This window comes from Notamacropus eugenii, chromosome 2 (genome assembly GCF_028372415.1).
Source record: "Notamacropus eugenii isolate mMacEug1 chromosome 2, mMacEug1.pri_v2, whole genome shotgun sequence".
NCBI lineage: Eukaryota > Metazoa > Chordata > Mammalia > Diprotodontia > Macropodidae > Notamacropus > Notamacropus eugenii.
In genome coordinates this window covers 203,337,268-203,354,340 of record NC_092873.1, presented here as the reverse complement: position 1 = coordinate 203,354,340, position 17,073 = coordinate 203,337,268, and the positions used below count along the sequence as shown (strand labels likewise).

The 17,073-nt window shown below is 34.1% G+C and overlaps 1 pseudogene; it reads right to left on the bottom strand.

The window, feature by feature from the left end:
- Positions 1-9,820: 9,820 nt before the first annotated feature.
- LOC140523793 (S-adenosylmethionine decarboxylase proenzyme pseudogene) lies at positions 9,821-10,431 on the bottom strand (annotated as a pseudogene).
- Between the last annotated feature and the right edge of the window lie 6,642 nt (positions 10,432-17,073).

The window sequence follows — 17,073 nt, the reverse complement described above, 5'->3', positions numbered from 1 at the left end:
GCTACAAAGAAAGTTGTGACTAGAGATCCATAGTCTCTTCCAAGGTCTCACTACCCTTTCCCTCTCTGTCAGCAAACAGCTGTATTTATCTTGGAAGGCTGATTTTAAAGTGTATGTGTGTGTGTATGTGTGTATTTTCTCAGGCTGTTTTGTGGGATCTGCCTTAGTGCCAAAGCAGTCATTTATGACTTTGACCAAAGGACTTCTTATCTCTCCCTCATTAGGAAAATAGCAGTGCCCAGAATTTGGAGTGAGATAGCTTAGTGAGATAGTTAGGGGACTATTAACATTAATGGTATATCCATCCCTGACAGTAAAGGTGAGATGACCAAGCAACTGATTACTATTGGAAATTCAAGTTAATTTGAGAACATGATACAAAGTTAAGGAAAACGATTCCAGAGGACCGATGATGAAACTATCAACTGAGAGAAAAGTGATTGACTCAAGATACAAAATGAAACATACGTTTTTGGACATAAACAATGTGGAAATTTATTTTGCTTATACATGGTTGTCAGAAGAGTTTGTTTTCTTTTTCTTTCTGGTATGGAGGGAAGATGGGGGAGGGAGACAAATAAATGCATGTTAATTGATAAGATATTTAGTTTCTTAAAAATTAGAGCTAAGGAAAGAAGGATCCTTTGGAAGGTAGTTAGTGGTGTTTTAGACAGGAGGAGAAAAGGGATGTAATGCTATCAGATGATAGGCACTTTTACTTCCCTTGTAAAATTTGGACTGAGTTTTCTCTTTTTGCAGAAGGAGATCAATATTCACCCTGGGAATCTGTAAGTAGAAACTCATGACATTAAATAATTAGCAAGGTCACTCATAGCTTCTACAGCATGATGGCCATCACTAATATAGTCTAAGACTTTGGCAATTGGTAATCAGAGGCTGCTTTTGAGTGGAAAGAAAATTTAAAAAAAAAAAGAGCTACCTGTCACTGTGTCCAGGGGAACTGGCCTAAAAGCAGCTTTCCAGAGAAATCGCCCCCAGTGGCTCTGATTCCTAATGGGTAGCTTCTTAAATGACTGGAATTGTAGGTTAAATAGAGAGGCTGGATTTCTGATAAGCTGCACAGTGGAGGGGCTGTCCCAGTAAATTCAATTGTCAAAAATAGCCATATTCACAACTATTCCTCCAATCCAGGAGGAGATAACATACAGCTATGCTGACCTGATATACTGAGCAAAGACAGCTGGAAGTGGAGGGAAGGAGAGGTGTGCCGGTATATCTGACCCACTTTTCCAAGCAGTCATTTTTCTCTCTCTAAAACTGCTCGGCCTTCATAGAGTACACGGCTAGAGGGACCTACCAATCTTCTTAAAAGCATTTAAAATTCTTGTATTTATTGTTGATTTTTTAAAAAATTCACACACTAATTTACATATGACACAGATCATACATAATAGGCTTCCTGATCTCTAATTTAATCTTACTTGTAATGTGATGCAACTACAGTGGTATACATATTAATTGGGACAAAGTAAAATAATTGAATGTATTACCATGTAATAAACCTTACAACTTTTTAAATTTAACATTTGACATTTCTAATGTTAAATCTAAAATATAGATTCATATTAATTATGGATTTAGTTTAATAATCTAAAATTTAACATTTACTATGCCTCCCTTTTGCCTCAGTCACTTGTTTAACATGCTATGGCATTGGCTTCACAAGAGTTTGACAAACTTATTTTTTATTTTTGGAGGGGGGACGGCAAGGCAATTGGAGTTAAGTAACAATCTATTTTTTCAGTCCTAGCCTGGATTATGGCCCACAGGGTTTCAGAGGAGCTAACATTAGATGAGTTCCCAGGTCAATGACACAAGTTTATCTCGATCTCCTTAATATATTTTTTAATCTTGTGGCCTGTGGCACAATACACAGTCACATTGCAATATTCCATCTCCATTTGGAAATGTCTGTAATTTTGAAACAATTCTATTCCTTGCAATACTAATGTATTTATCAGACTTTGCCATTTCCTCCATAGGGACATTTAATTTATGTTCCATGATTTTCTATTTCCTTTTTTTTGTGTCTTCATTCAATTGCCCCTTTTCTCTATCCCTTAAGGCTACCAATTGCCATCATGCTGCCAAAAGGCACCAAATCTTTAGTTCTATGCTCACTATAAGCTTTGACAAATAGTTTGAGATTACTCCTTTTGCCTCCTTGAACTTCATCATAATCCCCATTCCTTCATTCAGTAGCCCAAGAAATTGAGCTAATTAAATTGAATCCATATTAAGTTTTGAGGATAAGCTGAGTTGATAGCTAACGCTTACATAGGGCTTTAAAGTTTCAATATACCCTGCATATATCATTTCAGTTTATTCTCACAGTAACCCTAACAGGTAGATGCTTTATTATTCCTATTTTACAGTTGGTGAAACTATAGAAGTTAAGAAAATTGCTTGACATCAACATCTTTTAAGTATAAGCATAAGTTTCTGAGGCAGGATCCAAGTCCAGTACTTAATCCACTTCACCTAATTGCTTAAGGGTCAGTAGTACATCTTTGTCTCTGAGGTTTATTAGTATTTTAAAATAGGAAGGAGACTGTTGATCTTAATTAGCAGGCTTTTGTTCTTGCTTGTTTTAGTATTAGAATTTAATCACATATGGGGGAAGGACAAAGTCTTTTTGGTGCCTCTCAAATTATATCATATAATTACCTGTGAAAGTAGCCCTGGTCTTTTCATGAGGAATGCTTTGGAGCCCTCTGTTTCATTAAAGCCTCATTCCTCCTCCGTCCCCCCATAGTGTTATAATAAGTTTTACTGGGAAACTTATTCTTCACAATAAGCCTGTACCTTTTGTGGTATGGAATATTATATTTTAAATTTTCTGTTCCTTTATAGTAGTGGCTATAAATCATGTGCGAGCCTAATTGTGGATCTTCAGTATTTGGATTCTTTCTTTTTGGCAGCTTGGGGTATTTTTCCTTTGACCTGGATTCTGGAAGTTCTGGATTCGGCTATGATATTTCAAGGAGTTTTCAATTTGGGATTACTTTCAGGAGGTGACTGGTGGGTTCTTTTTATTTCCATTTTATCTTCTGGTTCTAAGAGATCTTGGGAAGTTTTCTTTTAATATTTCTTGTAATAGGATGTCCATTATCTTTTTGTGGTCATGGATTTAGGTAATTCAGGAATGATTATTTTACTATTCTTTGATCTGCTTTACAGGTCAGTTGTTTCTGCTTTGAGATGCCTTACATACATTATCTTCTATTTTATTGGTCTCTTGACTCTGTTATAATATATCTAGTTGCCTCATAGAGTAATTGGCTTGTGTTTGGTCCATTCTGATGATAATGTATAGAAATACTGATGATTTATGTGGGTGTATTTTATATCCTGAAAAGTTGCTGAAATTTATTATTTCATCTAGTTTTTTAGTTGATTCTATAGGATCCTCTAAGTATATCATCATATTGTCTATGAAAAGTGATAGTTTTGTCCCCCCATTGCCTATTTTTTATTACTTTGATTTTTTTATCTTGTCTTATTACTTTTCTAGCATTTCTAACACAATTGAATAATAATGGTGATATGGACATCCTTCCTTCACTTCTGGACTTATTGAAAAAGCTTCTAGCTTTTCTCCATTAAAAATAAAGCTTTCTCTTGGTTTAAATATTTTAAGAAATGTTTCATTTATTCCTGTGCTTTCTAATGTTTTTAATAGGAATGAGTGTTGTATTTTGTCAAAAGCTTTTTTCTGCATCTATTGGTATAATCATATGATTTTTGTTGTTTTTGTTATTGATATGGTCAGTTATGCTTATAGCTTTCCTCACCTCAGTATTCCTGGTATAAATCTTACTGGTCATAGTGTATGATCTTTGTAATATAATGCTATAATAACCTTGCAAGTATTTTATTAAGGTTTTTTGCATTGATATTCATTAGAAAAATTGGCCTAAAGTCTTCTTTTTTTATGTTTTATATTCCTGGTTTAGATATCAAAATCATATTTCTGTCATAAAAGGAATTTGGTAAGTCTCCTACTTCACCTGCTTTTCCAAAATAATTCATGTAGTATTGGGATTAATTATTCCTTAAATGTTTAGCAGAATTCACTTGCAAATTCACATAGTCATGGTGACTTTTTTTTCTTATGAAGTTCATTTATGGCCTGTTCAATTTCTTTTTTTTCCAAAATAGGGTCTTCCATTTCTTCTTCTATTAACCTGGGCAATTTGTATTTTTATAAATATTAATCCATTTGATAAATGGGCAAAATAACCTAAAATTGCTTTACATCCATCTTCATTGATAGTGCATTTACCCTTTACATTTTTGATACAGGTAATTTGTTTTTCTTTCCTTTTAAAAACCAAATGAACAAATAGTTTATCTTTTTTTTCCATAAAATTAGTCCATTTTTTTCAATTTTACTAATTTATCCTTTGATTTTCCGAATTTCCATTTTGCTGTTTAATGAGAAATTGAAACTTGTTCTTTTTGTAGTTTTTTTGTTGCATGCTCAATTTATTTATCTATTTCTCTTTTTTATTGATGTATGCATTTAGAGATACAAATTTCCCTAGAAGTACAGCTTTGACTGCATGCCACAAATTTTGATATACTATCTCACTGTTTTCATTATCATTGATGAAATTATTGTTTCTATATTGATTCTTTTACTCATTCATTCTTTAAGATTAGATTTTTTTAGTTTCCAATCAATTTTTATTCTATGGTTTGATGGCCCTTTATTGTATTTTTTGCTTTTCTACATTTTCAAGGGATTTTTATGTTTAATACAAAATAATTGTTTTTGTGTGAAGGTTCCATGTACAGCTGAGGGAAAGCTACAATCTTTTCTACTCTTATTGAACTTTCTCCAGAGGTCTATCATATATAATTTTTCTATAATTCCATTCGTCTCTTTAACTTCTTTCTTTATTTTATGGGTAGAATTATCTAGCTCTAATAGAAAGTTGAGGTTCTCCACAAGTATATTTTACTATTTCCTCCTGGAACTCATTTAAGTTTTACTTTAAGGATGTGCATATTATACCATTTGGTGCATGTAATATGGTCAATATATTTAATGTTGATATTCATTTTCTATGGTGCCTTTTTTAGCAAGATACAGTTTTCCTGTTTATCCTTTTTTATTGTCTACATTTGCCTTTGCTTTATCAAGATCATGATTGCTTCCCCTACATTTTATTTTTTACTTCAGCTGAAACATAATAGATTCTATTCCAGCCCTCTGTTTTAACTCTGTGCATGTCTGTCTCTTTCAAGGGCATTTATGGTAGACAACATAGGAATACATAGGAAAAAATGGAGCTTTTCTGAAAAAAACAAAACAAAAAACTCTTACTCGTTAAACTCCAGTGGCCCACTGTCACCTCTAGGGTCATGTACAAATTTCTCTGTTTGATAGTCATTGCCCTTCATAACTTATCCCCTTCTATTGTTCCAGTTTTCTTGTAAGCTTTCTAATTTAAAAAAATAAGGGTAGGTGTTGTATTTTGTCAAAAACTTTCTGCATTTACTAATACAGCTATATGATTTTTGTGCTTTTGCTAGTAACATGGTCAATTATGCTTATAGTTTCCTAATATCAAATCAGTCCTGCATTCCTAGGAAAAATACTACCTGGTTGTTGTGTGTGGTGTTTGTGATATATTGCTGTAATTTCTTTGTTAGTATACTATTTTTTTTAAAAATGCATCAAAATTCATTAAGGAAAACAGCCTAAAGTTTTCTTTCTTTGTTTTGATCTCTTTGGTTTAGGTATCAAAACTACATTTATATCAGAGAAGTAATTTGCTAAGAATATTTTTAATTTAATTTTTCAAATAATTTATTTAGCCTTGGGATTAGTTTTTTCCCCCATTAATTTTGGTAGACTTTACTTATAAATCCATTGCCTCAGCCCTGACTTGCTTTTGTTAATTTACAATTCCACTGTCTTTATGATTTTGCCTCCTCTTGTCTACTTGTTACTCTAAGTGAAAGATCAGGAATGTCCTTTGAAGGGCCAAGAATTGAGCAGTATCAGCTGGGGTGGGATTTAGGAGATCTGAGTCTCATCGAATTTCTCAGTGGTTGAATAGCAGAAGACAAATGTACTTCTACCTCAAAGGGTTCTCCTGGGGTTGTAGTGAGGAAAAACTTTAAAACCCTACAGAAATGTGAATTCTTACTGTTGTTGTTATCAGTCATCTAAATTCTGATTTTCTTAGGCAAACAGACCAGTCTAAACTGGTTCAGATGAGGCTATTTTGTCCTGGTTAAAACCAGTTTAAACTGGTCTGAAATGATTGACACTAGTGTGGTTTTAGCCTCTTAGAATTGGTTTAAACTTGTCTGAATTGCTTTTAGTTGGTTTGAACATGTCTTAATCAGTTGTAATTGATTTGAGCCTTATAAAAACAGTCTAAATCAGTTCAGATTGACCATAACCTATTAAACTGGGTCAGACAGGCTAAAACCAGTTAAAACTGGTCCAGAGCAGTTTAAACTGGCTCAAACCAGTTAAGACCAGATTAAAAGTGGTTCAGATAATTTTTAACTGGTCCAAACCAATTAAAACCAGTCTAGAGAAGCTAAAACCAGTTCAGACTGGTTACTATCAATTTAAATTGATCAAAATAAGTTCAAACCAGTTTAAACCAGTGCAGACCTGTTTAAACCAAACAAATCAGTTTAAAACAGCAAAAGGAGATTAAACTGGCCAAAACCAGATGAAACTGATTAAGACCAGACAAAATCAATCAGACCAGTGGAAATCAGTTCACACAACTTAATACTGGTTCAGAAATAAGAGAAGAAAAAGAAATTAAAGGAATTAGAATAGGCAACGTGGAAACAAACTATCACTCTTTATGAATAATATGATATACCATGAGAATCAACTTTAAAAAGTACTTGAAATAATTAATGAATTTAGCAACATTGTAGGATACAAAATAAACCCAAATAAATTATCAGCATTTCTATATATTGCTAACAAAGTCCATTAGCAAGAAATAGAAAGACAAATTCAATTTAAAATAACTGTAGACAATATAAAATAGTTGGGAGTTTACTTGTTAAGACAAACCAGGAACTATGAACAAAATTACAAAATTACTCTTCACACAAATAAAGTCCAATCTAAAAAATTGGAAAAATATTAATTGCTCATGGGTCGGCTGAGTGAATATAATAAAAATGATATTTCTACCTAAATTAATGTGCTTACTCACTGCCATACCAAACTACCCAAAATTATTTTACAGAGCTACAAAAAAATTAATAAAGTTCATCTGGAAGAACAAAAGGTCAAAAATATCAAGGGAATTCATGAAAAAATATGAAATGCAGATCTCAAACTGTATTATAAATTGGTAATCATCAAAACAATCTGGTACTGGCTAAAACAGGGTGGTGGATCAGTGGAACAGATTAGGTACACAAGACTCAGTGGCAAATGACCATAGTCATCTAGTTTTTGACATGAGACAATTTTCCTTATTCTTCCTTTCTGTTTGCCCTTCTCCCAGTGAATCCCTCTTTCTTAACCATCCATTTTTTTGAAGATCATCCCAAGATAATTGACTAACTCCCATTCCCTCTCTCTTTGTAGAGTCCTTCTAACTGCTTGAAGAATGATAAAATACTTAGAAATTACATGTATTATTTTCTCATATAGAAAAGTAAACAATTCAATCTTGTTGAGTGCCTTATGATTTCTATTTCATGTTTATCATTTTTTTTTTGCTTCTCTTGAGTCTTGTATTCAGTCTTGTACCCAGCACTGGTCTTTTCATCAGGAATGCTTTTAATAAAAATAAGCAAACTTTTTCTGAATCAATAAGCTTTGTGGTACAGATTTTAAAAAATATATTTTAACTGTTTTAAGTCCAGCACCATGAAGAGAGAAATTCTGACATCAAGACTTCCTCTCTTCTGATCATACTAGATTAATTTAGATTAATATTTATTCAACTGCTTTCATTTCTCTATCAGAGGCTTATGTTTTCATATGTATATAAATTTGTGCATTTTCAGCTACTTAGAGATGGATATTCAGTATATGTTTTTTTAAATCAGATTTCCAGGCAACAAATGTCATCATCAAAAATCTAATTGAATTATTGGTCCTTCAAAATATTAAGCACCAAAAATTATCAGGTGCAATTATTTCTTACAGATTACAGAATCAAATTGACAGAGTTGGTAGGATCCTTCTTCAATGAAGTCCTTAGTTAAAAATATGCTTAAAATAAAAGTCAAAATAGTGTGCCAACCACTGATTGTTAACCAAGCAGATTTTTTAAAATTTAGAAACACTAAAATAAAAAAGTGTTTCATTTATAAATATGGAAGGAACAAAACATCACTGCTTCAATCCAGAAAGAGTCAAAACAAAATTGCAAGGATAAGAGGGAGATATCAAATTTAAGTTAATTTTGCTGATCTAACAGCTGCTAAAATCCCACAGTTGTTTGCTGAAAATGTCAACTCTGAAAATGTCTGAATATACTCATCATCTATCAAATGACCATTTTTCAACATAATCTGCTTCTCCAGATAACCTAGACAGTTCTCACTTTATGCAATCATTCACTTGATGCCATCAACTTATGGTTAAAGGAATTACCACATTAATTAAGGTGAACAATAGATGAAATCACAGCCTTATCACACACAGGATAATGTTCTCGTGTACCACAATATCACAGGACTTTCACTCACAAGATTAAAAAGGATATAGATTCTGTTTGGAACAACAAAATTAGGTTAACAGTGTATTGTTTACTCACAATTTATCTTGAAATATCTGCTAAGGGAAAAAGTTATGGTGAATGATTCAAGTTGACTGGCTTTTTTAGTCCTGTAAATATCCCTATAAAATTTGTTGATGTAAAAAAATAAGTGTTTGAAGGTCTATGTTTATATGTTTGGTGCTCTATTAACTGTGGAGTATGGAAGTGATAGAGTTAGAGCCTTCATAACTCTTCCAATGCTCTCTAATCTTAAGCAACACATACTGGAGAAAGTCTTGGTACCCCACCCACATGCCCATGCCAATAATACATGAATGAGACCACCAAACCCAGAATTAAGATGTGAACCAAGGTCCTCCCAAAGGTGAAAGGCCAGTTTAAAACTCAGAGTTAAACTCATTTTATAAAGGGGGAAGGGGAAATCACCAAACTCAAAAAAATAAAGATGCAGGGAACAAAAATAATGTTAAAATACTTAAAGTTTATAAAATAAGCAAAATCATCAGTTGTAGTAATCATTAATTTTCTTAAGAAGGTAAAATTTCTAACTCCTCAAGTGCATAGTGTTTGTGTTTAAGTAGGAATTAGTTTCATTAGAATTAATAGAGAAAAATGTGGTCTAGAAATCAGAAGAAACTGCTCATAAAAATATTTGGCAGCAATTTAACAGAACAGTCCCAGATGATTTAGGCTGAGGCCACCACCTAATGAGGACAAAAGCCTTGTCTATGGGGAAATTTTGTTGTTACTTGGAGAAAAATGACAAGATTCATAATTCTGATTGAATTGTTTTTACAAATGTTGTAAAGTCTCATGCATTAAAGTTTTTCTCTATATGCACTTCAAGTTCACAGTAAGAGTGGCATAGAATACCTAAATACAGAAGAGAGCAGCCATGCAAGATACTAACTCCTTGATATAATAATGCATACAGTTCAAAATGATTATATCTAGGGTTTTCCACAACTATGGTGTGTATGGAAAGCATAGCACCCTGTATCATTATTTAGAAAGCTGCTACCACCTTCTATTTGTGTTTTGTTTTTGCCTTTTTTCTTCATTTTTCTTAATCAACTCTGCTGTTGCTGCTGAGTCTTAGCAAAACTGGTAAAAAATGAAACTGCATTCATTCAATGGAGCAATCTAGTGACCAAGATGTTTAAGCCCTTTAGTCTTTTTGGTTGAAGAAAACACTGTGGGACATTTAGACCTCTGATTTACAAAGAGGGTGGTCACAAACTTTCCACTTGAAAACTTCCACAACTTTTCTGATCAGGTCTGGCCTATGTTATTTTCAGAGTTAACATAAGAAAAATCTGGGTCTAGAATGATGTGAATAGTCCAATAAGTTCCATCCAATTTCATTCCACAAGGATTGAACATTGTAGCATCAACTACAAACACTGGTATCAGGTTGTGAATCCTGCTCACATGAGTGACATCATTTGCAGTAACACTATCTTTCATGTCCATAATTTTTGAGTCAAGTTCACTCATCAGAATTTCCAGTGTCTGATATGGCTGATTAATAAGTTGACTCTCTAAAAAATTCAGAGTGTACAATTACCAGAAATCAGAATTCATACACTCCATACAATATACTGCTACATTTGGGAAATTTTCTTTAAGGAATTCTACTTCCTGGAAATTCTTGTGTATACTCCTGGTGAGAAAACTTCATGGAATTCTTATGAGAATAAAAGAAACTTTGAATTGAGTGAAACCCACTGTACTCCCTAGCAAACTCGAACAGGGGGACTAGTGCTTGCTGTAAGAAGGTGGTACCACATGTCCTTCAGAATGAAATATCTCTTGGAGAAAAATATTCTACTCTCACTAAGTACATAAGCTTCCTGTTTGTCAGTTTTTGATGATGATTCATGACTCAATGAATTATTCATGATTCATGATTAAACAAAGCTTATTATCTAAAAGTTTGTCCCACTCAAAAATTGGGATGGTGTGGAGATTCTCAGATCCTGAATCAAACTTCTTGGTTCCTTTGAAGAAATATGCAGATCCCATCACTGAGAGACAAGTGAACAACCAAGAACCACAGAAAATCAGCTAAATTAAATCTCTCCCACCTCCACTGCTGTGGGTTGTTCCTGCTGTTTCTTAAAGTTCAGGAAGTTTTTTTTTCTTTTTTTCATGCATTTTTTTTGCTTCTGCTGTAATTTTAAATTAACTTGAAAAAAAAGATTAATAAAAATTTCCCAGCTTTTCTTTCCCTTGGGAAAGTTGAATGTGAATCTGTGCTGGGAACAGAGACAGATTGCTGTTTAGTCTCTTTCACTCTACTGGTTTGCATTACAGAGAATAGCACAGAGCTAGCACTAGCTAATTTTGTCAGCCATAGTGTGTAAAACAGGAAAGTTTAAAAGTCCTTCATTCATTTAAAATATTCAATTCCCCCCCCCCCCAAAAAAAAATTATACTCGTTTTTTCAGAGTAGGTGATTCTTCACTGTAATCCCAACTCTTTTACAATCCAGACTATTATATTCCAAGTTCTCTGCTCCTTTAAGGCAATAGGTGCTAAATTTTATGTGATCCTGACTGTGGCTTCATGGTATTTGAATGGTTTCTTTTTGGCTGCTTGAAGAGTTTTCTCTTTGACTTGAGAGCTCAGGAAATTGACTATGATATTCCTGTGAGTTTTCATTTTGAAATCTCTTTTAGGTGATTGGTGGATTCTTTTAATTTTTAATTTATCCTTTGGGTCTAGTATACTGAGACAATTTTCCTTGACATTTACTTGAAATATGATGTCTAGGCTTGCCCTTTTATCATGGATTTCAGGCAGTCCAATAATTCTTAAAGCATCTCTCCTGAATCTGTTTTGCATGTCAGTTGTTTTTCATATGAGATATTTCCCATTTTTCTCATTTTTATTCTTTTGACTTCATTTTCTTATCTCTTGGTGTCTCATGGAGTCATTAGCTTCCACTTACCCAATTTGAATTTTTAAGGAATTATCTTCTTAAGTGAGCTTTTATATCCCTTTTCCATTTGGGCAATTCTGTATTTGAGGTATTCTTTTCTTCAATATTTTTGTGCCTCTTTTTTTTAACCACACTATTCATTGTCTTATTATAATTTTCTTCCTTTGCTTTGATTTATAAAATCAATTTTTAGCTCTTCTAGGGATTCTTGTTGGGATTTGTGTTCAGTTCACAATTTTTTTTTCCTTTGAAACTTTGCTTGTAAGTATTTTGAGTTTATTTTCTTCTTCTGAGTTTGTGTCTTGATTTTCCCTGTCATGATAGTAACTTTTTAAAGACCAGATTCCTTTTTTTTGTTGTTTGTCCATTTTTTCTAGCCTATTTCTTGCTGTGTAACTTTATGTTAATATTTACGTGTCCCAAGCTTCAGGATTTTAAACACTGCTTTTTCGGATCCACTTCTGAGGATTTGGAAGTATTTTTTTGTGATTCCAAAGTGTTATAGTTCAGGGAGGGTGTAGTTGCTGTGCTCTTGGGACTGGAATCTTGTGATTCTTGGGATACTATTCCTCAAGACCCCTGCCCTCTTGTGACTGAAAGTGATACTGTTCCTCAGATCTCCTGATCTCTTAGGATAGCAAACACGCCTTGCTCTGGAACTTTGACCTGGAATTAGGTATATGCAATGGATTTGCCAAATAACACACTGTTTTATGCCCAGTGTTGGCATAGGTGTCCCCTGTAGTCTCCTTCTGATCATTTTTCCAGTCCTCCTATTGAGCTTGGTTTGAAAGCTCTTGAAGTTGCTGTTGCCACTTCCAAGATCCAACACTAGATTTGCTACTATATGGGTTCTGGGCCATCCCTACCTCAGTATCACAGACTTCTCTTTCTGAACTTCTTCATTTTGGAGGTCTGGAAAAATTTCTCCCCCCAACCTTTTGTTGATTCTGCCACTCCAGAATTCAATTTGAGGCTTTATTTTAAAGTTGTTTGGAGGGGAATATTGAATGAATGAGTTCAGCTGCTTCTTCTATTGCAACATCTTCAATCCACCCCCAGAAGTCTCCATGGGAATATTTTAAGGAAATTGTGAAGTTTTTGTCATTTGACAAAAAGGAGTTGTAGAAAACCTTCAAAATTTCAATTAATTTATATAAGAAACTCAATTTATATGCATATACAAAACAGCTGAAAGATTTCAAACAAAAAAAACCCCTTTCATATGCCCTTTGAAATCCCCCACAAATTTCTCCTTTCTGATTATATCTCTCTCTACATTTCCTTTCTTCATCTCAAACTACAAGCTCTAACTCCCAAATCCATTTGAAATAAGCTCTTATCTCACAGATACATAAATAAACATAATTATTCATCTACATAGCACAAATATATGTCTATAGTGTTTGTTTATATATGTAGTTCTGATGTGTGACTTTATCTGTAATGGAAATTCCTATTGCAGAAATACCCTCTACCAATGCAGATAGGGAACTTTCGTTTATAATCCATATTCTTAGAGGTTTACCTAAAGAATTTAGAGGTTATGTGACTTGTCTAGGGTCATAGAACTAATTTGTGTCAGAGATTAGACTTGAATTTGGGTTTACTATATGCAGTATTTGATGTAAAGTTATCTATTTTCTTTTGCATTTACCTCTTAGACTTCTGACTTAACTCATAGTTTTTATGCATCGTATCCAGCTTGTTTCTTGTTACTTATGTCTTCAGCTTTGGTTTTGATATTGGAACCTTCTGCCAGAACCAGGGTCATTTCTGACCCTACTTTATTTAAGATATGTTGCCTTGGCTATTTCTGTCACCTGTCTTTTGGATGTTGCTGCAATCCCCAAATAAAGACTAGCTCCATATTCCACTGTGTCCCTAATAGCTATCTTGAAATATCCTAATCTCAGACCTCTTGGTTACTCATCCTTCCTTTCTCCATCTCTTTGATAAAACATAATCTGCCTAAGAGACACTTAAAGCCTATTATGTAGCATAATTCCGACAGGAGTCTTGACTTCAGACTTCTTGGAGAATCCTGAGATATATACATGCCACCTAGCTCTGTCTCTTTGGACAGTGATCTCTTGATGGTGGCTTTCTCAGTTGGTTCTCTGGCAGCCCAGGGTCAAGATCCTGCTGGTTTCAGGTACTATTTATTTGAGTTAGCACTAATTTCCATACTCCGTGGCAAGTTCATGCTCTGAGATCTCAGCCTTTTGACCATCTTCTAGTGTAATACTCATCTAGATAGTGAGACTTACTGGTGTTCGACTTTGGTCTTTTTGACCACCATTTCCTATGGTGCCCTTTTATAATTTTGCTTAAATGTTTGTGGAGATAGCTGGGCTCCTTTCAGACTTTTTGCTTTGCCATCTTAACTGGAAGTTCCAATGCCCACTCATAAAAACAAATTTATTTAAGACCAAAACCTGTAAGAGCATTAAAAATATTCCTGAAAGTTATGGGGAACATTTAAATAAACTCTAGGAAAGCAAGTCAAAGCCATTCTTACCATCTATCAAAGGGAGAGTAGCTTTTAAAATTCTGATGTCATTAAATTTTTCTTTGAGTTATGATGGTGAGATTTACCAAGGCTAAACTTTTCTATATTCTTTTTTTTTAAGCTGAATGGTCATTAACTCTTAAACCAACAGGTTAGGAAGGCTATAAAGAAAGAAGACAGCTGTTGACAAGTTCCAATAAATTGTCCAAATGAAGAAAACATTTTTATATGCAGCAAACTATATTCTTCTTTTCACCTTTAGACTCAGCAGAGCATATTCCAAGTCCTCAAGAGTTAGGAAAGCACATATCCTCCACGAAATACCTTAAAGGATTCTCAATAAGGTACTTGTTTTCACATAGCTATGAGTATAGCAATTCAGCATACTAGAAAGTGAGAACTAAAACCATAGCCCCAAATCCTCCAGATTTATATTTAGGATCCTTGAAACCACTGCAATGAGATTCCAGTTTCATCATCAAAACGTATGCAACCTGTGGTCCATGATGGAAACACTGGCTTTATATGGAAACCCAGGCTCCTCCTAAGAACATCAGAATTTGGCTTGTGTCTCACTTTTCATAAAATAATAATAATAGCTAGCATTTATATAGTGTTTTAAGGTTTGCTAAATGATTTTTACATGCATTACTTAATTTGATTTTCACAACAATCCTGTGAAACAGATACTATTATTATCTACATTTTATATATAGGAAAATTAAAGCTGGCAAAGAATAGATGACTTACCCAAGGTCATCCAGTCTGAATGGAAATTTGAATTCTGTTCCTGTAATCAAGTAAAACACCCTATTGCACCACCTACCTGCCACTCAACAAAAATAAGGAAAAAATACTCTCAGTTCTAATGCTAAACTTTTGATTAATGATGTATCAATCAGTATAGAATAGACAAACAAAAAAAAAATGAAAAAGGCTAAGTAATTTCATAAACATCCTAGAAAATTTCTTCCTCCCTGGGTCACCATTTTTCAGACATATCCCTATCCTGGGGTTGAGGATACCTAGCAAAGGAGAAACACTAGCCACTGGAGAGTTGAAATGGATCTGCATGATCCATATAACTCCATAGCAATATCCAAAGTCTCCCACACTGTTACTCTGTTCCTCTTTTGATACTCAGGTCTAGCTCCATTTGATTCAGAAAGTTCTGTTTGTTTCAGTAACTTATCCATCTGATGCAAGAATTCAGAGATTTCTAGGAACTTCTCACTGATAATTCTGTGCCTCCTTTCCACTCTCACCTTATGTTTTCTCATTTCCAGGTTAGATCCATTTTCTACTATCTCTGTTTTCCTTTTAAAGATTAAGTTGAAGAGTGTAGCTCTAGATTTAATTTAAATATTGCCTTAATCAATTATTAAGTATTTATTAAGTCTCTACTGTGATCCAGACATTGTGCTAGGCAATGGGTATGTAAGTACAGAGATAAAAAAATCCCTAAGAGCTAGTATTTCAAGTAAGTAAGGAGCTAGCATATGTGTATCTTTCTACTCCGCCACCTTGGCTCCTCCCTAAAAACTTGTCTAAAGTGTATTCTAGGTACAGAAAACAGGTCAAACTTCACTCTGTGACTTTTAAAATTTATACTTCATGTTCTGGAGTGTCATGAGTCTATAATAGCAAATAATTAAAAATATGTCAATGTATGTATACATGCCTAAGTTGTAGTGGCAATTCTTTTACTTTCACATGACAGTTGGTTGGTTCAGTGGTTGAAATGCTAAACTTGGCCTCAGGAAAGACTGGAATTAGATTCCTGCTTCAGACACTAACTAGCTATATGACCCTGGATGAGTCACTTACCCTCTGCCAGCTTCAGTTTCCTTATCTGTAAAATGGGGATAATCATAGCATTATCTTCAACTCATTTGCAGAGATAAAATGATGAACAATCTCTCATCTTGTGATTTTATATCAGAGTAATGTTGGGGATAGCTGGGAGATATGGGATGATGTGCTGGGCCTAGAGTCAAGAAGATTCATCTTCTTGAGTACAAGTTTGACCCTAGACATTTATTAGCTGTGTTATCCTCACAAGTCACTTAACCCTTTTTGTCTCAATTTTCTCCTTTGTAGCACGAAGGAAATTGAAAAACACTCTGGCATCATTGCCAAGAAAACTCCAAATGGGATCACAAAGAGTTGAACATGACTGAAAAATGAATGACAATGTTGGGAAAGGAAGGATAAGGAAAAGAAAAGATAGACTTGAGAATTCTAATTCTTCCTCTTATGGTGGTGGGAAGGCAAGGCATTCCCCATTCACCATCTGGCCCTGAATAGAAACTAGTAGGACAGAATATCTATGCCTTTCCTCTTCTTTATGTAGTGGCTCTTTTAACTGGCTCCTAACAAGGCACAGGATTCAGAATGGTGGGAGGGTGTATTCTTTACATTTAGGTAATATGATATCTTTATTTATATTAATGTCAATGAGGGGAGGATGCAATCATATCAATTACAAAGACCACAGGGGTCAGTAAAGATCTTTTAGCAAGATTGCCCTTGGATATAGCAGCATACCATACTATTTTTTGACAGGTGTCTGAGTTGCATTCACTTTCACACAAGGGTAGTTCTCCAAGCCAAATGTCATTCAATTCATTTCAACAATCATTTATTAAGCATCTACTATGGAATAGGTATGTTTAGGTGCTCAGGATAAAAGGATAAAAACAAAATAGCCCCCATCCTCCCTCAATGAAGTCATGCTCTGTTGAGGGGATATAACAAGTATACATGCACATGCACACACACACACGAAAGCATATGAACAAAATGCAAATCACATGTATAAATGTATGTGTATATAGACATGTCTATATACAACACGCATATACATG